A 14,458-nucleotide genomic window follows, 5' to 3' on the forward strand; every position below is an offset into this window, starting at 1 on the left:
CCAACTCAAAGATCACGTCAAGAGATGAATTTAGCGTCTTAAAGGGGAAACCGTAATCGGAATTCTCTTGATAGCGGTAGCTCGAAGAAGCTATTCTGGGTTCCGTTGGATCCGAACGATGCTAATCTGGAGGACCAGCAGCGTCACTGAGAGATCCTCCCACTACGTATAGGTGCCCACGTCGAGGGGGCCAAAGCTAGGATACAACAAAAAATATTTGAAAAGCATTTGTTTTTAAAATGCTCATTCCTTTTGATGAGCAAAATTCTGAAATTATAATTAAATAATGCTGATAATATCAAACAGAAATATGAAAACGTAAATTTGTGGTGGCATTCCATGTACAAAACTTCGACATTACTCCAATACGACAAACTAAACCGATATTTACGAAACATAATTTGAAATTAACGAATTTCAATGAGAAGTAAAAATAACAGAGTGTTATTATTTCTGCTTATTTATGTAATATTATAAACGTAAAATTATTCAATATTTTGTTTTAACCAAAGCTCTTGTCACATTTTTTTTTTTTTTTTTTTATATTTTAGTATTAAATCAGCTCACACCAACCATAAGAATAAGCATTTACTGTAACTAGAATATTTATCTACATAATAAAATAAATATTTACAAAAAACTGCTATTATATTAAATATACATGTAAAAACATTAAAACTGTGATAAAATCCTTGAGATAAAATACACTAAAATAAACCGGATTAAAAGCGATAAAAACGATAAAAATCTCTGGAGCTTTCGGAAGCTTGCGCTCCCTTCCTCAGCAGTAACAAAACTTCCTGCAGCACGTCCATATATAACAGGCTCACGGTACCTATACACGTGGTGCAGTCGGCGCATGGTCTGAACTGGAAGCGGAAATAGCTCGGGAACGTGTTAAGCAAAACCGTTCATCCGTACTTAGGATAATAGTTTCAAACAGAGGATGCATACGCATACCTCTGTCCCTATTCATAATATTGTGGTCGGATGAACAGATTCGTAGGCTCTCGAGCCATTTACGGTTCCAGAACCCATGCGCTCGATCCATGATAACCGCATCCTCTGGGGAAATTTGATGCTGCTTCTCCCAAAAATGTTCGGCCACAGCAGATTTATTGTAATCAGCGGTTTTTTATAGCATTTGCATGCTCCCCCAGACGATCCTTGAGCCGTCGTTTTGTCTCGCCCACATAACATTCCCCACAATCCGGGCATTCTATCCTGTATACTACTCCACTACTCAGGTCCTTTGCTATTGGGTCTTTTACCTGAGACAACACTGTGTGCAACCTCCGCCCGGGAAGCTGCACACAGCGTGTTTTATAGCCCCGCAAAATTCTAGCGAGATGCTCAGTAACGCCCGGATAGTAAGGAATGTATGCGGTAGCGACAGGAACAAACGGTTCCTGACGGTTAGACTCTATTCCTCTACTAAATCTGTCTATGATCCTCTGGGGGTATCCGCATTTTCTAAGGTCTGCTGTGACCCGTCTAATTTCACATTCTTTGTCCTCAGAGGTGGTGCAGTGTGACCCTGCTCTATCTAGTAGAGCTTTCACTACACTATTCTTATGCTGCCCAGCTTGTGCTGAACTATAATGGGTGTACTGGCCTCTGCACATAGGTTTTTTAAACACAGAAGGTTTTAGCCTAGGGCCTACCCTAGAGACCAGTACATCCAAGAAAGGAAGGGTACCTCCTGTTTCCACCTCTGAGGTAAATTGTATAAATTGGGAGAAGCTATTAAGCCAATGGAGTGCATCATCCTCTCTCCCCTTCTGGACCACGGTAAAGGTATCATCAACATACCTTTTCCATTTCTTTATGGGAAACTGACATCCACTAAAAACCCTCTCCTCTAACTCCTCCATGGCCAGATTGGCCACGATGGCGCTAATAGGAGATCCCATGGCTGTACCGTGAACCTGTTTGTACATAACACCTTGGTACACCATAGTGGTGCTGGCCAGACAAAGTTCCACACCCGAACAAATATCCTCTACGTTTAAAAGCGATCTACTACCCAAAGAGACATTATTACTCAAAGATCTTCTAACACAATATATTCCATGTTTAATTGGAATGCATGTGAATAGTGACACCACATCAAAAGAAATCATGCTCTCGTTTTCATTTACAGACAAATCTTTCACAAAATTCACAAATTCTTTACTGTCTTTTATGACATAGTTGGACTGGCCCACTATAGGCGAAATCAATTTAGCCAAATACCCTGACAAAGCATATGTGGGGCTTCCTATAAATGATACAATAGGTCTGAGTGGGACTTCTGTCTTATGAGTTTTTGGAAGTCCATAAAACCTCGGGAGTTGACATCCAGTAGCATGTAAGAACCAAAAGGTCTCCCTGGAAATCTTCTCTGCCTTTAACCAATCCTGTACCAGTTTATTAACTCGCCGCTCTAGGCCAACCAACGGGTTTCTCTGAGTAACTTTATACGTATTATTGTTCTGTAAAAGGTCCATTGCTTTTTTGTGATAGTCTTCTTTGTTTAGGACAACCGTCGATCTGCCCTTGTCCGCAGGTAAAACCACAATTCCATCGTCTCTTCTCAGTTCATTCAAGGCCTTTCTTTGACTAAAGTTAAGATTCGGAGATACTTTCTTTACCTGGCTCAAAATAACGGCAGATTTAACCCGGATCTCATTAGCTAGGGCCTCCGGTAGCTTGCTGATGGCCCGTTCAATACCCATTGCTATCTCCGCAATGGGAGGTTTGGGAGGTACAAGCGTAAACTTAGGACCTAAATTTAAAACTCCCTCTTGCTCTTCCGTAAGTTGCCTATTACTCAAGTTGTAAACAAAATTAGTACTTCTATCTGTACGTTGTACTGTACCTTCTCCCAACAACCTATTAAACTTCATAATCTGCCTCTGTCTATAGGTGTCTGCTATCCTAATAACTTTATCCAAAACTAATCTTCTAACGAGAGCCAAATGTCTAGAAGATACACTACTACTAATAACATCCAAGTACATACCTATTTGCCTCCTAGTATCTCTTAACTCCTCATGTAACTTACGGATCCAAATATTCATGATCTTCTTTTGATAACACAAAGTAACCCACTTTAGTCGGTCATCCTGAAATGGTGTTTTGACTCTAAAGCCATATGGTATAAGTCCATGCGTTTTGCATCGATGCGCAAACCTTAGATGCTGCTTCTGTCTGGCCTCTTTTATACAATACTTTTGATATTGTCGGACGTGTTGCACTACAAATTGGCCATAGCTGCTAACAATATCCTGAAAAAGGCCTCTGAGGTTGGGAAAATTCATATTTTAGTATTAATTCATATTTTAGAATATTTGGATCCGTAAGTTACATGAGGAGTTAAGAGATACTAGGAGGCAAATAGGTATGTACTTGGATGTTATTAGTAGTAGTGTATCTTCTAGACATTTGGCTCTCGTTAGAAGATTAGTTTTGGATAAAGTTATTAGGATAGCAGACACCTATAGACAGAGGCAGATTATGAAGTTTAATAGGTTGTTGGGAGAAGGTACAGTACAACGTACAGATAGAAGTACTAATTTTGTTTACAACTTGAGTAATAGGCAACTTACGGAAGAGCAAGAGGGAGTTTTAAATTTAGGTCCTAAGTTTACGCTTGTACCTCCCAAACCTCCCATTGCGGAGATAGCAATGGGTATTGAACGGGCCATCAGCAAGCTACCGGAGGCTTGGTTTGGTTTGGTTTTATTGGCGCATTAGCTACTAAGGCTATAATGCGCCAAGACCATGTCATTTATAAAATAATTTAAACTTTCAGTGACCTAATTAGTTAGGTCACTATGTCAAGAAGTATAAGAAAAATGTAGATTTTATAAACGAGTAAAAATATTTATTGACTTTAAAAATCTAAAAATAGCAGACACATTGTCATTGTCGGATAAAATCTGACTGAGTGTATATGGCTCAGTCAGATGATTAAAAGCGGTAAGACGGATACTGCTAAAAACTGGACATTCGATTAAAATGTGTCTAATTGATAAAACTGTGCCACAAGACTCACACATAGGAGGGTCATCAGCCCTCAGCAAAAATGAATGAGTTAAATGACTGTGTCCTATGCGGGTCCGGGCAAGAACAACTTCCTCCTTACGATTCCTGCGCAGACTAGACTGCCACGGTTCAATTAAAGGCTTTATACGGTATAGTTTATTCCCAGTCTGTCCATTCCACAACTCCTGCCATTGGGAATGTATCTTCTCGTGTATTATTTGCCTGTAGTCTGTATAGGGGACTGACAGGCAGAGATTATTATTAGGGATTGCTGATTTGGCTGCGGTGTCAGCCAAATCATTTCCCCTAATCCCAATGTGGCTGGGAATCCAGCAGAAGCGGATGTCATATTCGCGATCATGGAGAACGTGAATCTTCTGCTGAATGCTAGACAGAACCGGGTGAGGATTATACCTCACGGATATTAAAGCCTGTAACACACTGAGAGAGTCAGAATATAAAATGAACCGTTGGTATTGGCATTCACTAATGTGATCCAAGGCTAACTTTATAGCGTGCAGCTCTGCAGTAAATATGCTGCATTCAGAAGGAATCTGCTCCGAAGTAGTGCTGTCTCTAAAGACAGCAGCAGATCCCACATATGATTCCGCCTTCGAGCCGTCTGTGTAGACTGGCGCGAAGTCAGAATGTTCAGCTCGGTGTGCTGAAAAAAGCTGCAGGTAGACAGACGATGGAGTGTCCGACTTACCCCAATTTCTAAGGGACAAGTCACATGCCGGGACATGAGCATGCCAGGGTGGAAGGTGTTGCTTTGGTGTTTGGGCAACCCTGTCTACCTTTATATTAAGTTCTTTGAGTAGCTCTTGGACACGAATACCAAAAGGACGATTGGCAGTCTTACGGGTGTTGTACAAATTTTCCCATCGCGGCTCAAAAACGGTTAGCCACGTAGGGTGGTCTGGCAGGGATTTCAGTTTTAGAGCGTAGTTTAGAGACAACTGCTTACGTCGAAGCAATAATGGCGGTTCGTTTGCTTCGACGTATAAGCTCTGGACAGGAGATGTGCGATATGCTCCAATAGCGGTACGGAGAGCCAGATGATGGACAGGATCGAGCCAACGAAGTACACTGTCTCTGGCCGAATTGTATACCAGGGACCCGTAATCCAGTCTGGATCGTACAAGTGCACGATAGATGCGTAGTAGGGTGCATCGATCCGCACCCCAAGATGTTGAGGAAAGAGAGCGCAGAATATTTAGCCCTCTTGTGCACTTTGTGCGGAGTTGACGGATGTGATCCAGAAAGGTCAGCTTTTTATCGAATACGAGTCCCAAGAATTTTGTGTCCGCTGCTATTGGAATTACATTTTGTCCGAGCTTTAATTCAGGTTCAGGATGAAGATTACGCTTACGACAAAAGTGTACGCAAACGGTCTTCTCCGGCGAGAACCTGAAGCCATTAGCAAGAGCCCAGGAGTTGAGGCGATCAATAGCTTTCTGCAGTTGTCTTTCAATAACCCTCATGTTGCATGACTGACAAAATATGCTAAAGTCATCAACATAGAGGGCACAGTTTACAGTTGGAGGAAGTTGTTCTGTGATGGAATTCACTTTGATGGCAAAAAGCGTGACACTTAGTACTGATCCTTGTGGTACTCCCTCCTCTTGGCTGAAGGAACGAGAGAGTGAGGATCCCACACGAACTTGGAAAGATCGATTGGCTAAAAAGTTTTTAATAAAAATGGGGAGTTGCCCCCTAAGGCCAAGGCTATGCAGATCTTTCAAGATGCCAAATCTCCAAGTTGTGTCATACGCTTTCTCCATGTCAAAGAACACCGACACCAAGTGTTCACGTTTTAGGAAAGCATCCCGGATGGATGCTTCCAATCTAATAAGATGGTCCAGAGTGGACCGGTTCCTTCGGAAGCCGCACTGTATGTTGGAGAGAAGGTCATTTGATTCTAAGTACCATATTAAACGAGAATTAACCATTCTCTCCAGGATTTTGCACAGACAGCTAGTCAGAGCAATAGGACGATAGTTGGTGGTGACTTTTGGATCCTTTCCTGGCTTAGGGAAGGCAAGAACGATTGCCTTTCGCCAGGAATCCGGAAACTGCCCTTCAGTAAAGATTCTGTTATACAGAAAGAGCAGACAATCCATAGATTTTGGTGAAAGATGTTTAATCATGTCGTAATGGATGCCATCTGGTCCAGCAGCACTTGCTTTGGAAAGAGCGAGGGCTCTTTTCAGTTCCTGAATAGTAAAATCCCCGTTGTAGGGATAGAGGCCCTTGGACTTAAAATTAAGTGCTTCTCTTTCCAGTTTATGTTTCAGGACCAGGAACTCTGGGGAGTATGAGGATGTTGCGGAGATGTTGGAGAATGTTTCCCCAAGAGCATTGGCTATTGCAGTTGGATCTGCAATAGCGCATCCATTATAATCTAAGATTGAAGAAGGGTGGGATGTATATTTTCCCTTCATTTTCCGGATTTTATCCCAGACTACCTTAGAGTTGGTAGACTGGTTAATAGATGATGTAAAACGGATCCACGATTCCTTTTGACTCTGACGACGGATGTAGCGTGCTTTGGCTCGTGCACGTTTGAAGGCTATAAGGTTGTTCGTGGTAGGATATCGGCGAAATATCCCCCACGCTTTGTTTTGAGCCTTTTTGGCTGCTGTGCATTGTGAATTCCACCAAGGTTTGGGAAATGGTGGAAACCGGGCTGATGTTTTTGGGACAGCAGTAGCAGCTGCGTGGACAATGATTTCTGTGATGTACGTTACTGCGTCATTGATAGGCTCCTGACTGACTGTACTGAGTTCAAAATTTGCCTGATGTTGGAAGGCATTCCAGTCAGCCTGATCAAACTTCCACCGTGGTAACCTAAAAGGAAGACACGGTCTCCCACTGTGTAACAAGGTTATCACAGGGAAGTGATCACTTCCGTATGGATTCTCCTCCACTTCCCAGGTGAGTGAAGGGAGTAGAGAAGGGGAGCAGATAGAGAGATCAATGGCAGAAAAAGTACGGGTAGGCATATGGAAGAAGGTGTTTGTTCCAGTATTTAGAAGGGAAAGGTCATTGTCATTGAGCATACGCTCTATGACTCGTCCCCTTCCGTTGATGTTAGCACTACCCCACAAGGTGTTATGTCCGTTAAAATCCCCGAGAAGTAAGAAAGGGGGAGGCAGCTGCGTTAGAAGATCATCAAGGTCTGCCTGGGAGATGTCAGTCCCAGGTGGCAAATAAATAGAGCAGACCCTACCGGAGGCCCTAGCTAATGAGATCCGGGTTAAATCTGCCGTTATTTTGAGCCAGGTAAAGAAAGTATCTCCGAATCTTAACTTTAGTCAAAGAAAGGCCTTGAATGAACTGAGAAGAGACGATGGAATTGTGGTTTTACCTGCGGACAAGGGCAGATCGACGGTTGTCCTAAACAAAGAAGACTATCACAAAAAAGCAATGGACCTTTTACAGAACAATAATACGTATAAAGTTACTCAGAGAAACCCGTTGGTTGGCCTAGAGCGGCGAGTTAATAAACTGGTACAGGATTGGTTAAAGGCAGAGAAGATTTCCAGGGAGACCTTTTGGTTCTTACATGCTACTGGATGTCAACTCCCGAGGTTTTATGGACTTCCAAAAACTCATAAGACAGAAGTCCCACTCAGACCTATTGTATCATTTATAGGAAGCCCCACATATGCTTTGTCAGGGTATTTGGCTAAATTGATTTCGCCTATAGTGGGCCAGTCCAACTATGTCATAAAAGACAGTAAAGAATTTGTGAATTTTGTGAAAGATTTGTCTGTAAATGAAAACGAGAGCATGATTTCTTTTGATGTGGTGTCACTATTCACATGCATTCCAATTAAACATGGAATATATTGTGTTAGAAGATCTTTGAGTAATAATGTCTCTTTGGGTAGTAGATCGCTTTTAAACGTAGAGGATATTTGTTCGGGTGTGGAACTTTGTCTGGCCAGCACCACTATGGTGTACCAAGGTGTTATGTACAAACAGGTTCACGGTACAGCCATGGGATCTCCTATTAGCGCCATCGTGGCCAATCTGGCCATGGAGGAGTTAGAGGAGAGGGTTTTTAGTGGATGTCAGTTTCCCATAAAGAAATGGAAAAGGTATGTTGATGATACCTTTACCGTGGTCCAGAAGGGGAGAGAGGATGATGCACTCCATTGGCTTAATAGCTTCTCCCAATTTATACAATTTACCTCAGAGGTGGAAACAGGAGGTACCCTTCCTTTCTTGGATGTACTGGTCTCTAGGGTAGGCCCTAGGCTAAAACCTTCTGTGTTTAAAAAACCTATGTGCAGAGGCCAGTACACCCATTATAGTTCAGCACAAGCTGGGCAGCATAAGAATAGTGTAGTGAAAGCTCTACTAGATAGAGCAGGGTCACACTGCACCACCTCTGAGGACAAAGAATGTGAAATTAGACGGGTCACAGCAGACCTTAGAAAATGCGGATACCCCCAGAGGATCATAGACAGATTTAGTAGAGGAATAGAGTCTAACCGTCAGGAACCGTTTGTTCCTGTCGCTACCGCATACATTCCTTACTATCCGGGCGTTACTGAGCATCTCGCTAGAATTTTGCGGGGCTATAAAACACGCTGTGTGCAGCTTCCCGGGCGGAGGTTGCACACAGTGTTGTCTCAGGTAAAAGACCCAATAGCAAAGGACCTGAGTAGTATACAGGATAGAATGCCCGGATTGTGGGGAATGTTATGTGGGCGAGACAAAACGACGGCTCAAGGATCGTCTGGGGGAGCATGCAAATGCTATAAAAAACCGCTGATTACAATAAATCTGCTGTGGCCGAACATTTTTGGGAGAAGCAGCATCAAATTTCCCCAGAGGATGCGGTTATCATGGATTGAGCGCATGGGTTCTGGAACCGTAAATGGCTCGAGAGCCTACGAATCTGTTCATCCGACCACAATATTATGAATAGGGACAGAGGTATGCGTATGCATCCTCTGTTTGAAACTTATCCTAAGTACGGATGAACGGTTTTGCTTAACACGTTCCCGAGCTATTTCCGCTTCCAGTTCAGACCATGCGCCGACTGCACCACGTGTATAGGTACCGTGAGCCTGTTATATATGGACGTGCTGCAGGAAGTTTTGTTACTGCTGAGGAAGGGAGCGCAAGCTTCCGAAAGCTCCAGAGATTTTTATCGTTTTTATCGCTTTTAATCCGGTTTATTTTAGTGTATTTTATCTCAAGGATTTTATCACAGTTTTAATGTTTTTACATGTATATTTAATATAATAGCAGTTTTTTGTAAATATTTATTTTATTATGTAGATAAATATTCTAGTTACAGTAAATGCTTATTCTTATGGTTGGTGTGAGCTGATTTAATACTAAAATATGAATTTTCCCAACCTCAGAGGCCTTTTTCAGGATAAGGCTCTTGTCACATTCACTACATGAAAATTCTGTATGACTTAATTAAATACAAAATAAATTTGAATAAGTCATTTCGTGTGCCATCTAGAAATTGCAGAATTATAAAGAAAAAACTATTTTCATAAGCATAAATTTCCCCATTTTGTAAAGACTATTTTTTCTGAGTCTAATAACATTGCTTCATTTGTTGCTAAATTTATCAGGTATTGAATAATTAAGGTTAGTTAGTTTTGTGGTGACTTGAATTGCGTCAGTTCACTTTTTCTACAATGCAAGAGAAGAATATTGTCATTCTACTGGAATACCTACACTAACTGGCCAATTTATTAGTGCCATAGGGTTTCGCTTATATGCAAGAATCTGTGTAAAAATATGGAAATCGAATAGATAAAAATGGTATGGGATGTACGCCAGAAAGCGCTCCAAATCCGTGGGTCTCGGAAAACTAGGGTAGTTAAGGAATAAAATCAGTGGGCGTTTTGGCAAGTATAGTGCAAAGAGAAAGGCTGCAATGGTTGAGTGGTCAAAGATTGTCATTTGAGTCTTCAGCGAATGGAACAACGCCCATGAAAACATCCGTGAACAGACTCAACTGAAATCACTCACCGAAATTAAGATAATTGTGATATTTTAATACTCCTGAAATGCCTCCTCTCCTCTCCACCCTATATCTTCTACTCTGGTGGGGCATGTCCCACTGAAAACTGGGGCTACCTACTCTATTGGCCCCATATTTCTGTCTTTCTCCCCCCAGCCTTCTGCCTCCCCCCCTCTCTATCTATACGCTAGCGAAAGCCCTACACAAAAACTTAACATATCTAAATTACCTTACGCCCATAACTTGGCCTAGCAAAACTAAGCGATTCTACCCCTACGTCGACGCGTTTCTGTCTTTCTTTTTTTATTTTTTTTATTTATTTTTATTTATTTTTTTTTTAAGGTCCTAGCCGCCGAAATCTCAGGAAATTAAGTGGCAGGACCTGCCAGAGTGAAACAGACTACTGGGTTCCTGGTCTGCCTCCACGGGGCGTAAGTGGGGCAACGTTGGGCCTCAATAGGGACCCAGCGGCTAAATGACCAGATGAACAACGGTACAAGGCATCACACATATACAAAGTCCATACACTTAAATCTCTGGCTTTTCCAGTCAACTGGTTCACCCACAATGTAAACTACGCGGAGATGGGGGGAACCCCTTGTGCCGTTTGACCCTAAACACACTTACACTCCTGAAATGCTACTTTAAACTTAACTGAATCAAATTTTGTCCATGACTAATCAAGGGAGGAGCGTTAGAGTGTCAACTTATGTTCAGTTCTAAAACATCGTCGAATAATTTCCGTAAAAACAGCTTCCTAAATTCTAATGAGCCATATCCTCTTGTATCCTGTGGCATAGTGTTTTGTGGAAGGCGCCTAAGATGGTTTCTCACATCTGCGCCATGAAACTTCGTGGAGAAATACAGAACCTCTGTAAAAGCCAGAAAAAGTGTAATGTCTGGTTTGTGTCAGAGTAGTGTTATGTTCTGTTGTCTCTGGCTACTTGGCCGCAGGACCCCACGTTGCCTGCTACCACCGCTGGGAGGTGAGCCAGGCTGCCCATTATAGCATCCTATTGTACCAGCGTGTGCGCTTTCCTTAATGCACTGGTCTCAAACAATAATTCAGAAACAAACGAACTAATATCTATGATAGTCTTCCACCGCTGGGAGAATAATCACAGTAACCTTGCTGGGTCGCTCTGTTACGTTTAACCAACATATTGCTGTGGACGAAAGATGAGTTAAAGTTCTTGTTTATACATAATTGTTCACTACAAAATTATCCATGAACAAGCAGAGTTAGACGATTTACTGAATTTGCATAACGACAATTTTATAATTAGAACCGTCCATGGACTTGCTTTTCAGAAGTTTGAATGGAAATATTAAGACAACGAAGACGTTGCATTTTTGGTTATACTAGGGGCGTTACTAGGAATTATTAGATTAAGTGAACAGTTTAATTATGTTTTCCGTTGGTTTCTTTTTCTTCAGATTTATCATTGCCAGAAAGTGATAAATTCTGTCAGTTGTTTTGTATTAATTCGCATGTTGGACATACTCTGCATTGCTCTCCCTTCCACCTAATGAAGTTTCTTAATATCATAGTTTGGCAATTATAGAAAGGGTCAGGTAGGCTGTAGAAGTTTCGCCCCTTAGGCATTAATGCCAGAAGCTTTTATATAACTAATAAATAACGTAATCTCTGGAGAATGAGATTTTCTAGCGAGCTTACGGATTGATAATTTTATGTTAATGAAGTTGTATGAATATTGGAATTCCTTGATAATTTAAAACAAGTGATTTGCGCCAATGTTCTTGAAGTGAATTCAGGCATATGGACAGCTGAGGCTAAATTGTGCCAGTCATAGCATTGAGGTGGATTACATCATTCATTTTGAGCCCGAATTATGAAGTGTCTTATAAACTACTTAAAAATAATAAGGCTATCAATTAAAATTTTATTAAAAAATAATATATCTATCCATGCTTCAGGAGGGCATTCTAAAGATATTGTTAAGCTACAATTTACTATATTCCTGGATCTACTGAAAACGTCGTTTAGGTTTGCATTATTTCGGATTAGATGAGTTAATGTCAGAAGTTCCTCTAAGGTTGAAAGGGACTCTACAGTTTCTGCTGATACATTGTGATGATAACTGCTTTCGACGTGTTTAACGAAGTGCATTACAATGCATGCATTGGAAGAACTGTCGACCATTAACAGATAAAAAATAAAAAAAAGAGTCAAATGTGTATGGCCGATATGTATGGCTTCGACTTTTTTCTGAAATGGACTGGTATCATAGACGGCTAATCTGGAAAAGTTGGTTATTAAATTTGTCTGCCATATTTCATCCATTTATCTTTTCAAATTATTATTTCACCAACTGTGCACGAGGGTACGTGCCAATAATCTTGCTGTATTTGAGAAGATGTTTGGCGCGTCGATCTCCCAAGTTCATTCCTTAGGATACCAGAATATCTTGGAATGCAACATAACTGGACTGTCTAGTTTTGTTAATGGGATCAAATTTGTGTCAGTATTGGAAGTCCTATGGCATAGCTGTTTCTCAGGGCAAATATTCGGATAGTCTGTGTATATTACAGTCGGTGAAATAGATGAATTGTCGACAAGTTCAAGGTGCTAATTGTTCAGCAGCTTGAATACTAAAATCGAGAGAGGGAAAAGAAGGCTGCTGCTATAGCTGTATCTATTTACCACTTGTCATTATAAATTTGATGATACTAGGAATTTCCTACTGAATGATCTGAGAATAATTTTCAGATGTTGAAGTAGCTACTGAATATCCCCAATGTTCAAAGCAGTTGGTCCAACACGGAGAGAGCTCGTGGACCACAGTGGATCAGGTTATCTGCTTCCTGGTGGAAACTGTTCTGATGTCCATTCCAGCTATTCATTAGTTCTCGTAGTCTGATTCCAACAAGTTTATTTTCATTAGGTTTGGTCTCGTGAAACTGCATCAGCGGTAGATGAAATAAAAATTTCAGAATTGGATGTGAAGGTAGACTCCGATTTTTGCCGTGTAGTTGAGCAGTAGCGTTTTACTCTCGAGGTGTATTGGAAGTTGGTTCTCTTCTATATACAGGTAGTTGAGCAGTAGCGTTTTACTCTCGAGGTGTATTGGAAGTTGGTTCTCTTCTATATACAGGCTATGAACTGAAGATGTTCGAAAAGCTTCCAAAGCAATTCTCAGTTTTGGAGAAAACGATATTTCATTTTATGAGAATTCAATTTCTAGCGGAATCATAAACAGGGTCTCAATATTCTAAATGGGTTCTGATTAGTAGTGATATAACAGGGTGCAACGATCAGCACCTCCATGTTGTTCCAGAAATACTTTTGAAGATGCTTAATTTTTGTTTTAACAGTTAGTAATGCAAATATGTTGCATACGCAGCAAAAGTTAATATATCTAGAATTAGGCCTAAAAATCGGACAGATTGGTTACTGGAATTAGGCGAATTTTCGACAGTAGTTCATGTTGTGGGTGAATGTTATGCGCTTTACTTAAATGAATAACCGTAATTTCCTGTTCAGAGAGCGATTGCCATTTTGCGCCACCCATAAACCTCTTGTTTATTGTGGTTTGAAAGCTGCCTCTCAATGGAGCGCGTATTCTGAGAATAAATAAGACTGAGATCAACTGGATACAAATGTTTCCATGGTATTCGAAATATCCTTCGTCACATTATTCACACCAAGTAAAACTCAGTTTTGATCCATGTGGAACACACCTCTTCTTGAGTATATGAAAATACTCTTCCAAGTACTCTCCTTGAGTACTTGGAAAGTTCTTCGAAGTAAAAAGCTTTGTTTAAGCAGAGGTAATTAACTGTAGTCCTACTGAATATCTCGAAGGATGCTTTATCTCCACACGTTTGTAAATGTTCTTTTCTGATGAAAGCGTTATGGATATTACCACATCTACATTTACTGAAGAAGTAATATGAGCGTTAGCTCACGTTACTTCCACATGGAAGTACCACAAGGAGTTTCTTTTGTAGAAACCATGCGAGTAGCTCATGACCCATTTTTCGTCAATAATTTGCTTAATATTTCTGTACAGATAACATGCACAAATAACAAATAGTATTTAAATAGAAATTTATTTATCGTATGGATAAGTAACAAGACAGAAAGGCACTTCATTTTTACGACAACAACAAAATCACTCTGTTAATAAAGACTCGGGTCATTTTTGTGGAAGGGTGCGGATTCAAAAGGCGTGAAGGACATCTTGTACCAAGAGTCTCAAGGCCACAGTTAAGTTTATAGGTACGTTAAGAAAATGGTAATACAGTACAAAGACTAACTTCGATTTCTGTTGATTCTTATGCCATATAAGGAAACAAAAACAGTGAATATAAAATCACACTACTCTGATGTAAAGCAATATGTGTACTTCAACAGCCTACTACCACTGTAATTCATCAATGAAGAGGGTTTTTTTTTATGTACAA

The sequence above is a fragment of the Mastigoproctus giganteus genome, chromosome 8, assembly GCF_048544385.1.
Source record: "Mastigoproctus giganteus isolate SK-2022 chromosome 8, ASM4854438v1, whole genome shotgun sequence".
Classification (NCBI taxonomy): Eukaryota; Metazoa; Arthropoda; class Arachnida; order Uropygi; family Thelyphonidae; genus Mastigoproctus; species Mastigoproctus giganteus.